Source organism: Triticum urartu, chromosome 5A (assembly GCF_056163025.1).
Source record: "Triticum urartu cultivar PI428250 chromosome 5A, HENAU_Tu73, whole genome shotgun sequence".
Taxonomy (NCBI): Eukaryota; Viridiplantae; Streptophyta; class Magnoliopsida; order Poales; family Poaceae; genus Triticum; species Triticum urartu.
In genome coordinates this window covers 405,884,283-405,896,255 of record NC_141877.1, presented here as the reverse complement: position 1 = coordinate 405,896,255, position 11,973 = coordinate 405,884,283, and positions in this window count along the sequence as shown.

Here is an 11,973-nt window from a genome sequence, read left to right as displayed (position 1 = left end):
AATTGTCTCCATGATTGTTTTTAGAGGACCAAAGGAAAAAACATATACTAGAAAAAAAAGATTGTAGCTACAATAACCAGCATAGCTGGCCAAACGGGCCGGCCCGGCACAGCACGGCCCGGCCCATCTTAATCGTGCCTGGCATGGCCCGGCCCGCCATGGCACGATTATTAGTCGGGCCGTGTCGTGCCGGCCCGCGTTCTGCCCCCTCCGGCCCAAGCACGGCCCAAGCACCGCCCAGGAGCCAAACGGGTCGGCCCGATGGCACGCCAGGCATGCTGGCCCACTAGACTGATGGCCTGCTAGGTTGTTTCTTGGGCTGATTTTGGCCTGTTGGGCTGTTTTTTATGTGTTATATATAAAAAAATCTGGATAAAAAATAAAAAAGATAAACGGGTCGTGCCGTGCCGGCCCGCGTGCCCAGCCTTCAGGCCCAGGCATGGCCCAAGGCGGGCCGCGTGCCTGGCACGGCCCGATTAGAGCGTGTCGGGCCTGGCCCATCACGTGTCGTGCCAGCGTGCTTGCGGGTCGGCATGCCAGGCCCAGCCCATTTGGCCAGCTATAATAACCAGGGCCGCTACAATAGCTGGTTCATTGGTCACTATTGCTTTTTTTTGCGAAAACATTGGTCATTATTGTTGCTACATGGTCGGCCCAGTCAAGGGTGGGGGCCTATGCGTTTGCCTGCCAATTTGCTGCATAGAGCGATAAATAGGAGCTCCCATCCAGGACGTGTTTGGTAGCTCGCATCCCCAGGCAGGGTGTGTGGGACCAAATTGACTCGTTTGATTAGTTGGGTTGCATCGAAATCTTGGCCAGCATGAACCTCAAAGCACCACTAATCGGCAGCTTCCAGGGAACCAGGCTACCATGGAAATGTTTCCCACAACTTAGTCAACTATGTCAGAGCCCATAATGGCTTGGCTGCACACGTAAGTTTCTAGGCATGAAATGTCATATGATCCCTTTGAGCCTGGGTGGCATTCCATAGGGTAATCACACGGGTACTCCGGGATTCCCTTTGCAAGCACTGGTTTCTCCAGAGTGCCCCAATGATTCTACCGAGATGTGTGTTAATGTTGCCACCTTAAGTTACCCTTAATCATTATTTCTCACAACTTGCATGAATCTCACATACCAATCCCCGTCTACGAGCATGGCTAAGCAATATATGACATAACGAACAACCCCGGGGTGTTTCAAGGTTCATAGGTTCCTACCTCATGAACTACATAGCAAAATCACATGTTCCCAATCCTACTCAAGCAATCGTTGAGGGTGAAACTAATGCATAGTAAAACTGGGTATAGAAAAGTATGATCAAGGTGTGAATTTGCCTTGTACTATTGATGAAGAGTATTCACACTCATAAATTTCAGATAGTTCTACTCGTCACACTCCAATCAATCTATTGTAAGTAAGCAATTTTATCCACACATAAGCAATCATTCAAAGACCCAAAAATGCAAAGGAAGATTGCAAAAACTCCAAAAGAACCAAATCAAATTATTTTGCAAGATCGGATCCTAATTTCGGTGAAAAAGGGTGGTGATGGCTCAAGATGTTAGATTACGCCTAGGGATTCAATTTGAAAAAGGAATCAATTGAAAAAGTGCTACAGTTTACAAGATATGATCAAGTGAAGCTTCGAGTTCAAATTTGAATCGTTCAAATTTGAAAAGATCACAAGTTGAAACTAATGATGCTACTCGATGTAGGAAGTCAATATGAATATGTAGGAAAAAGAATTACTAGATTGAAAATAACAGGTCAAGTAATTCAACATAGCATTGAATCTGCTTAGAATGTTGTGTAACAACTCTTTGGTGGACTAGTAGAGTAACTGGCTAAGATCAAAATTATATGTTGGAAAGATGACACTAATTGTGCGAACGGAAAGATTACTTCAATATGAATCCGATGCAGTTGGGTTCATCGAAAACGGGGCTACGGATAAAAAGATATGATCAAAACAAGTTTGAATATGAATCTGAACAAAATTTGAAATTTGAAACTTGCAAAAAGTTTATTTGATAGATTCAGTATAGATGGAATCAAGACAAAAATGTAGGCATTGGTTTATCTAATTTGGATGAACGAGTAAAAAGTTATGGTTATTTGAAAAAAATTAGGGCCAAGCTGTTTTATGAAAGAAAAATAGTTACGGCTAAAATAATTATAGGTCTAATATATAAATACAGATACTAATTTATAAATTTAATTATTTTACCGTACATTAGTCTAAAAATAATAAGCTATGGAAGTATAAAAAAAGTACGAAGAAAGATACCTTTATAAGTTAGAGAGAAAAGACGACTTCGGAGAGAGGAGATGACTTCCAGAATTCCCGCTGGAGAGGAGAAATATATATATATATATATATATATATCTTTAATGAATCTAGTCAAACCAAAATATTGATTTAACCTGAATCAGATGATTTTTGGAGGCTCTATGGGTCTATATTTATAGATGGAAAAAAGGTTTAGAGGTAAAAGGCTAGGAAATATGGGACTAAACATAGACGAACAAATAAAACGAAGGGAATCGCATAGGCTAAAAAGCACCACGGGCGGCCGCGCGCACGTTGCAGTTTTTTTATTCAGCCAAAGGAACAAGAAAAAGAAAAAAAACTAAGAAGAAAATTGTTGGCTAGGCCTGGCCCATGTAGGAAAAAAAAGTGGGGCGCTGCTGCCACTACACTGCGCATATGGGCGACATATAGTCACGGCGTACGCGCATTCAAAAAAATAAAAACGGAATATTATATAGAAAATAAAATAAAATTTTATATAGGCATATTATATATCAAATTTTTAGAAAAATATTTTCTAAAAGATGAACATATTTTCAGCGGCAAATTAATTCCACTAAAAATTAAATAAAGCAAATAGTGCTACTGGTTCATTTAAAAACCAAATAAAAATATTTTAAAATACCAAAATGATTTCGAACTCAGTTTTCTCCACTTTTCTACTGTAGGGAATCATTTTACCCTTTTTCCATATATTTTATTTTTGGAGAAAAATAATTTGAATAAAAATCAAATAACTCCAAATTGAAAATAATTTCAAAGGGACTTTCAATTTGATTCTTTAAAACTTCCAACTCTCTTTCTTAGCATTGGAAGAAGTCATTTTATCTTCTCTCATGAAACTCATTGAGTTGCAAAAAGTTTTTGAATTTGAAATATTTCCAGATGGAATTCAAAATCTTTTCAAAACCCTTTTCATTTTATTAAATGGAAGAAGTCATATCATCTTCACTCTATGGTTTTGTGACGAAATGAATTTGAATTCATTGAGATCAAAAATGCAGGGTGAATTTTGGGGAAAGTCATTTCATTCCCTCTCATTTAACTTTCAAAAAGTTTCAAATTTCACTCAATTTTACACAAGCAACCACACCAGAATCAGAAAATCAATCAAAACTATTTATTTAATATAACATTCCAAAATTTAGAATTTTGGGATGTTACAACCCTGGTCTTGAGGAACAAACTCCATGACAGGACTTTGATAACCCACAAGTATAGGGGATCACAACAGTTTTCGAGGGTTAGAGTATTCAACCCAAATTTATAGATTCGGCACAAGGGGAGCCAAAGAATATTTGAAGGTATTAGCAGCTGAGTTGTCAATTCAACCACACCTGGAGGTTAATTATCTGCAGCAGAGTGATCAGTAGCAAAGTAGTATGATAGTTTTGATAATAGTAGCAGCAGCAACGGTAACGGTAATAGTGATATCAGTAATTTTGTAGCAAGTGTAACACTAACGATAGCAGTAGTAACTTAGCAAGAACAATATATGATAAATTCGTAGGCATTGGATCGGTGACTTGTTGGATGATATTCATCATGAGACAGTTATAACCTAGGGCGATACGGCACTAGCCCCAGCTCATAAATATAATGTAGGCATGTATTCCGTAAATAGTCATACATGCTTATGGAAAGAACTTGCATGACATCTTTTGTCCTACCCTCCCGTGGCAGCAGGGTCCTATTGAAAACTAAGGGATATTAAGGCCTCCTTTTAATAGAGAACCGGAACAAAGCATTAACACACGGTGAATACATGAACTCCTCAAACTACGGTCATCACCAGGAGTGGTCCCGACTATTGTCACTCCGGGGTTGCCGGATCATAACACGTAGTAGGTGACTACAACTTGCAAGATCAAATCTAGAACATGGATATAATGGTGATAACATAAACGGTTCAGATCTGAAATCATGGCACCCGAGCCCAAAGTGACAAGCATTAAGCATGGCAAAGTCATAGCAACATCAATATTAGAACATAGTGGATACTAGGGATCAAGCCCTAACAAAACTAACTCGATTACATGATGAATCTCATCCAACTCATCACCGACCAGCGAGCCTACAAAGGAATTACTCACTCCCGGAGGGGGGTATCATGGAATTGGCGATGGAGAAGGGTTGGTGATGATGAAGAACGAAGATCTCCCCCTCCGGAGCCCCAAATGGACTCCAGATTTGGCCTCCCAATGAAGAACAGGAGGTGACGGCGGCTCCATCTCGTGGATCGCGATAATTCTTTCTCCCTGATTTTTTTTCTGGAATAGGATTTTATAGCATCGGTTTCAGGGTCTGCGGGGCCACCAGGTGGGGACAACCCACCTGGGGGTGCCAGGAGAGGGGGCGCGCCCTGGTGGGTTGTGCCCACCCAGGTGCCCCTTTTCGGTAGGTCTTGGCTCCAGAAATTCTTGTTTATTATATAAAAAATTCTCGTAAAGTTTCGTTCTATTCCGAGAACTTTTATTTCTCACAAAACAACACCATGGTAGATCTGTTGAAAACAATGTCAGTCCGGGGTTAGTTTCATTCAAATCATGCAAATTAGAGTCCAAAACAAGAGGAAAAGCGTTAGGAAAAGTAGATACATTGGAGACGTATCAACTCCCCCAAGCTTAAACATTTGCTTGTCCTCAAGAAATTCAATTCATAAACCGAAAGTGAAAAAGAAAAACTTTTACGAACTCTTTTGCTCTTGTTTGCATAAATAAGCTTAAACAACACCCAGGTTTTCAGCCAACATTACAACTAACCATGCCGACAATAACTCTTAAAGATTATATTAACTCATATCAATGACATAATCAGCTAGCGAGCAATAATAAGATATCTCAAACGGCAACATGTTGTCAAAACAACCATGATATAATAAGACAATTTTGGTATCTCCCTAGCCCTTTCTGAGACCGCAAAACATAAATGTAGAGCACCTCTATCAGGACCGGATTTTCGGGATATAAATTTCCCAGAAAATGGCCCTTGTGCTCACCAGCCCCAGGGTTACTGTTAGCTGATGAGGCACCAACTTGATACAGAAACTCCAAGCAAAGTACATCATATGTAGTACAAGACCATTCCGGCCTATGAGTACAGCAAAAAGGTTTCTAGTGGTTGATGGCGGAAGCGGTTTGCGGATCATCAGCGTCTATGGGACTCCATTTCCCACAGGAACAGCTGACCAGGATAACTCCTATCTTCGCGAGGCTGCTATCACCATTGCGTAGGTTTCGGGGCTGTCATCACAACGCTCCTCTCCACGCAAGAAATCTGGCCAAGACAATAGCCAGGGACAAGCCAGTGAGTACTTTGAATGTACTCACAAACATTAAGAACACAGGTATAATATAGCCACTGATAATCATGTTTTGAAATATTCTATGATCACTTCGTCAGTTATGAAACAAGGTTCATGATGCACGCAAGCAGATCATTCAAATAAAACATGAGTAAACAATCAGGGAGTAGAAATGGAAAGCACCGATCGGGTGTCTGAAGTGACGCCTCGAAAGGATAATAATATGAAGCATGCCACAGTCGGGCATCTGAGCGACACCACATAAAGGGCTTATATATAAAAATAATCACAGTGAATATCCAGGAGGTGGAACCGTCCCAGGGATACTCATTAATTTCAAATAATAGAATTGATTAGTCCACAATAATAATAATCATAATCACCATATGTCACAGGTCATAATCAATGTTCCGGTTTAGTAGTTTTTCCTCCGAAGACCGACACTAAGACCGACACTTGACCCATCCCAGACTGTAGTCCTTAACCATGGACACGGCTATTCGAATAGATATAATCTCTGCAGAGGGTGTACTCTTTACCCACGAGTAACGGATTCCTTTAGTCCATCGGAACTAATTCTGTCTACGGTCTTTTAGTCGAAAACACGCCTGACTCGCACACACCAGCTTAACTTTACTCGTGTCTGGAATCATTCACGACACCCGTTAAGCAAAACTCTAAGTGGGTAGGCTACAACCTCGCTTAGCATGGGATCAAACTTATATCGCGCGCTCTAAGGGGTGCCCCCCTCTCGGTCCCAACCGGAAACACCCATGCCCCCGGACCAGGTGGCATGCCTACCGAATGCAGCCGGTATCTTCCACCATGGCCTCTCTGCACGGTGTGTGCTAGGACAAGGGTTGACAACTTACTGAACCGTACCCTACCTATGGTAGGGACAAGTGGCAGAACGAAACAAGTATGGGGGTTACTGGAACAAGACTCGATCTACGGCCGACTCAGGAGGTTTAAGCATTCCTGCATGGTTAGCTCAAGAATTATATTTCACATCCATCAGACAGAACCACCACTCATCATACCTCCCCATGCCCCACCGGTCATAATCGTCTCGACGAGGGACAAGCTCGTGTCTACCCAAGACAGAGGCTTTCCCGGATCCTTCCCGGTAGGCATGAGAGGCATATGAGGGGGCACTTCTATCACAAACATATCAAACGCCAACAGCATGAAATCATCAATATGCATTATGATCATATCATCGCATAGAATAACGAAATCTCCGAGACAAGATGGGGTTGCAACCGTATCAACAACGCAAGACAATATTATGCCAGGGTTCAGAATGCTTGCCTTCCAGGTGTGGAGAGGTGAGGTGCCCTCCAAAACTTTTGCAAGTTATAATCTCCCCTCCAAATTCCTATTTAAAAGAAATATTCAAATAACGCATACTTTAAAAACAGTACAAAAAGTTGTCCTAATTATTTTTGAAATAAATCTTAAAATAAACTAGGTGAAATTTTAGAGAGGTAGGAAAAAGAATCAATCCATTTGGAGTTTTATTTAAAAAGATATAGCCAGTCAAAGCTTCAGTCAAACTCTGTTTTTTAAAATAAAACAGAAAAAGAAAACGTTTCAAATACGAATACGCTCTCGGGTAGAGAAAACGTACTTTAGGTTTTGCGCTTCCACTTAAAACACGTGGAGGCGGGGCTGGGTCACTGACAGTGGGTCCCTTGGGCCCACTGGTTAGGTTTGACCAGTCGTCCCCCGCCTTCGCTCTCCTTTGGCCGAACGGAGGCGGAGCTCCGGCGATCCTCGCCGGCGAACGGTGGCTCCTCGAGGGCATCCGAGGGCAGGGATGGATCCACCAGCCCAAGGCGGTCCTCCCGGTGGTCGACTGGCCGGCGGAGACGGAGGGAGTCGCCGGCGGCGAGCTCCGCGGCGGAGGAAGCTTCGGGTGAATTTGGGGTTCTGGGCTGCGGTGGTTCTGGGTTGCGTTTGAGGGGTTGGGCAGCTCTGCGAGGTCGAGGGTAGAAGGATGGAAGCACGGGAGGGGTTTGGGGGCCTCGGTCTTGGCCGGATTTCACCGGAGCGTGGCGGCGGCCGAACCCGTCGGAGGTGAGGAAGACGACCTCCTCCCGTCGTTCTCTGGCTATGGGGGGCTCTAGAGAGGTGGTAAGAGGTTGCTTGAGGGCCTGGACGAGCTCGGGGGCTCCTTATATAGCGTAGCCATGTCGGTTCGCGGCGGTCGTGGATAGTATCGCCGACGACCGCCATTCTGTAGTAGCAGGGGGATGTGGCGGCGACGAGCGCTTGCGGACAAGCTTGCGGATAAGCTTGAGCTGCTTCAGGGGGCAGCTGGCGAGCGAGGGTGGCTCGGGCGGCGCCGTCCGCGGTAGAGGCTGCTATGGCCAGCCGCTAGTTGCCGTGGCCGACCTGACGGCGGCGTTGTAGGGCTCCAGGGGCTGGCTTGGAGGGTTCCGACGTGTGGACGAGGGCGAGCGTGGCTCTGCAGGCGAGCAAGGGCCAGGGGCGCAACGCGGCGGCTCGGGCGCACGGACGTGCAAAACGCATGCTCTGGGCGCGCCCAGCGCACGCATGCTATGTGTTCGATGCAATGCCAGGGCATGCTAGAGGTCTTCGGTGAGGTTGGGATTTAACAGATCTAGGTTAGAGTCATATAGGGGCTTAGTGGACATGTTAGTTTGTCCAGAGGTGCAAGGTCACAATGCAAAGACAAAAATCATGTCAAAGCTGTCCATGCACTCAAGGTGTTTGACATAATGCCAATGGCATCTAGGAAACTCTTGGGGTGGCCCAAATCTCCAGATCATAGTCTCTTTAGATGTAGGAGAGGATGGCAAGGTTAGTTGGTCAAATCTAGAAACTTGCTAGTTCAAGTTTTGCAAAACTTCAGTTCTGGACAGAAGGTAAATGGCATTGTTTCATGAACCAAAAATGCTCCAATGAGTCCAACCTCCTGGACTTAAGGGTTTTGTGGGATGGTTTATAAGCAGGAGAAAGCACATGGTCACTAGAGCAAAAATAATTAGGGTTGCAGTAGAAAATGCCAAGCGAGGCCGGAATGAAGATGAGGATGATTCACTCAAAAATTTCAAAGAACATCACTGGGCTTTTGCATAAAGTTGAATTATAAGCATCTACTGACCTCTCCAAGTTTTTGGTGGAAATATTAATGCAGTATTTAAATAGGTTGTAGTGCAAAATTGCCAACTGGACCAGATTTGAAAACTTGGGGTAGAGCTCAAAATATCCAATAAGTGAAATATATTTTTGCATAAAAGTGATTTAAAAACATCACATGACATCCCCAAATTTTGGTTGAAATTTTAAATAAACTTATAAAAGGGTTGTAGTTCAAATGGGACCCTAAAACCATGGGAAACCATTTTTAAAGAAATAAAGATCAGGGGAGAATAATAATATAATTAAATCCACTAACAAAGGAAATGTTTTTTTTCTAGAGAGGGTTCATAAGTCCAACAACACATTTGGAAAGTTTCCACTTGGTAGAAACTCCACAATATCAAAGAAAAGAATGGTTCTGAAATCAAAGGAAATCCAGAAAATGAAAATTTTAATTACCTGGCAAACTTTTTAATAAACAAAACATGTTCAAATTTTTGGGGTGTTACAACCTCCAAAGTTCAAGCAGCTACTAAACATTGTAATGTTCGGGAACGTAGTATTTCAAAAAATTTACCTACGATCATGCAAGATCTATCTAGGAGAAACATAGCAACGAGCGGGGAGGGTGTGTCCACGTACCCTCATAGACCAAAAGTTGAAGCATTAGGTTAACGCGGTTGATGTAGTCGAACGTCTTCGTGATCCAACCGATCAAGTACCGAATGTACGACACCTCCGAGTTCTGCACACGTTCAGCTCGATGATTGTGACGCCCCAAGACCGGCGCTCCAGATGCCTTCCATGGATTCTGAGATTCGTCGTGTGATTTGTTTGGTTTGTTGCATTCATCTTTGCATCATGTGCATTGCATCATGTAACCTTGCACCCCTTTTTAAAACCCAGCTAAATAAATTGCATAGATCTTTCGATCTATTTAAACCGAGGGAATTCACATGGTGAGTTCTCTTTATAACATATCCTCCCAATATTTAGGGAGCTATATTAAACGATTCCATCGAATTGGAATCACCCATAAACGCACATGCAATTTAATTCCATGCCTTTTCTATCTCATTTCTTGATCCCAAACTTTGTCGATAATTATTTCTCCATTTACCAAGGCTCCTCCTAAATTCTCAATATTTTGGACCTATCGAATACCCACTTCTTTCTCACACTCATTTGAACTAAATTCAAATGAGTTTGAATTCAACTTCACGCCCATGCTCACTTCTATTTTCTTGGGTCAAACTCATTTTTGTGAGACCAGGAAAATAATCCCATGCCCAAATTCTATCTCTACCTTCCTTTCTTCTCATTTTTCTTCTATGACATTTTTGTTTTGGGGAAAAAGAAGAAGAAGGAGAGCAGCCGCAGCTCGGCCAGCTCGCAGCAGCCGGCCGAGGCCACCGTTGCCTCCCTAAGCCCAATAGGCCACCCACAGCCAAGCCGACCCTGTTGGGGAACGTAGCAGAAATTCAAAATTTTCTACGCATCACCAAGATCAATCTATGGAGTAATCTAGCAACGAGGGGAAGGAGAGTGCATCTACATACCCTTGTAGATCGCTAAGCGGAAGCGTTCAAGTGAACGGGGTTGATGGAGTCGTACTCGTCGTGATCCAAATCACCGATGATCCTAGTGCCGAACGGACGGCACCTCCGTGTTCAACACACGTACAGCCCGGTGACGTCTCCTACGCCTTGATCCAGCAAGGGGAGAAGGACAAGTTGGGGAAGACTCCATCCAGCAGCAACACGACGGCGTGGTGCTGGTGGATGAGCGCGGGACTCCAGCAGGGCTTCGCCAAGCACTACGAGAGACGAGGAGGGAGAGGGGTAGGGCTGCGCCAACAGGGAGAGCAAATCACATGTGTTGGGCAGCCCCAAACCTCAAGTACATATATGGGAGGAGAGGGGCTGTGCCCCCACCTAGGGTTCCCTCCCTAGGGGCGGCGGCAGCCCCCAGATCCCATCTGGGAGGCGGCCAAGGGGGAGAGAGAGGGGGCGCACCTAGGGTGGGCCTTAGGGCCCATCTGCGCCTAGGGTTTGCCCCCTCTCCTCTTGAGGACGCCTTGGGCCTTGTTGGGAGGCGCCCCAGCCCACATAGGGGCTGGTCCCTTCCCACTATTGGCCCATGTAGGCCTCCGGGGCTGGTGGCCCCACCTGGTGGACCCCCGGACCCCTCCGGTGGTCCCGGTACACTACTGGTGATGCCCGGAACACTTTCGGTGGCCAAAACCATACTTCCTATATATCAATCTTTACCTCCGGACCATTCCGGAACTCCTCGTGACGTCCGGGATCTCATCCGGGACTCCGAACAACATTTGGTAACCGCGTACATACTTTCCCTATAACCCTAGCATCATCGAACCTTAAGTGTGTAGACCCTACGGGTTCGGGAAACATGCAGACATGACCGAGACACCTCTCCGGTCAATAACCAACAGCGGGATCTGGATACCCATGTTGGCTCCCACATGCTCCATGTTGATCTCATCGGATGAACCACGATGTCAAGGACTTAATCAATCCCGTATACAATTCCCTTTGTCTAGCGGTACGATACTTGCCCGAGATTCGATCGTCGGTATCCCGATACCTTGTTCAATCTCGTTACCAGCAAGTCTCTTTACTCATTCCGTAACACATCATCCCGTGATCAACTCCTTGATCACATTGTGCACATTATGATGTCCTACCGAGTGGGCCTAGAGATACCTCTTCGTTTACACGGAGTGACAAATCCCAGTCTCGATTCGTGCCAACCCAACAGACACTTTCGGAGATACCTGTAGTGTACCTTTATAGCCACCCAGTTACGTTGTGACGTTTGGCACACCCAAAGCACTCCTACGGTATTCGGGAGTTGCACAATCTCATGGTCTAAGGAAATGATACTTGACATTAGAAAAGCTTCAGCATACGAACTACATGATCTTGTGCTAGGCTTAGGATTGGGTCTTGTCCATCACATCATTCTCCTAATGATGTGATCTGTTATCAACGACATCCAATGTCCATGGTCAGGAAACCGTAACCATCTATTGATCAACGAGCTAGTCAACTAGAGGCTTACTAGGGACATGGTGTTGTCTATGTATCCACACATGTATCTGAGTTTCCTATCAATACAATTCCAGCATGGATAATAAACGATTATCATGAACAAGGAAATATAATAATAACCAATTTATTATTGCCTCTAGGGCATATTTCCAACAGTCTCCCACTTGCACTAG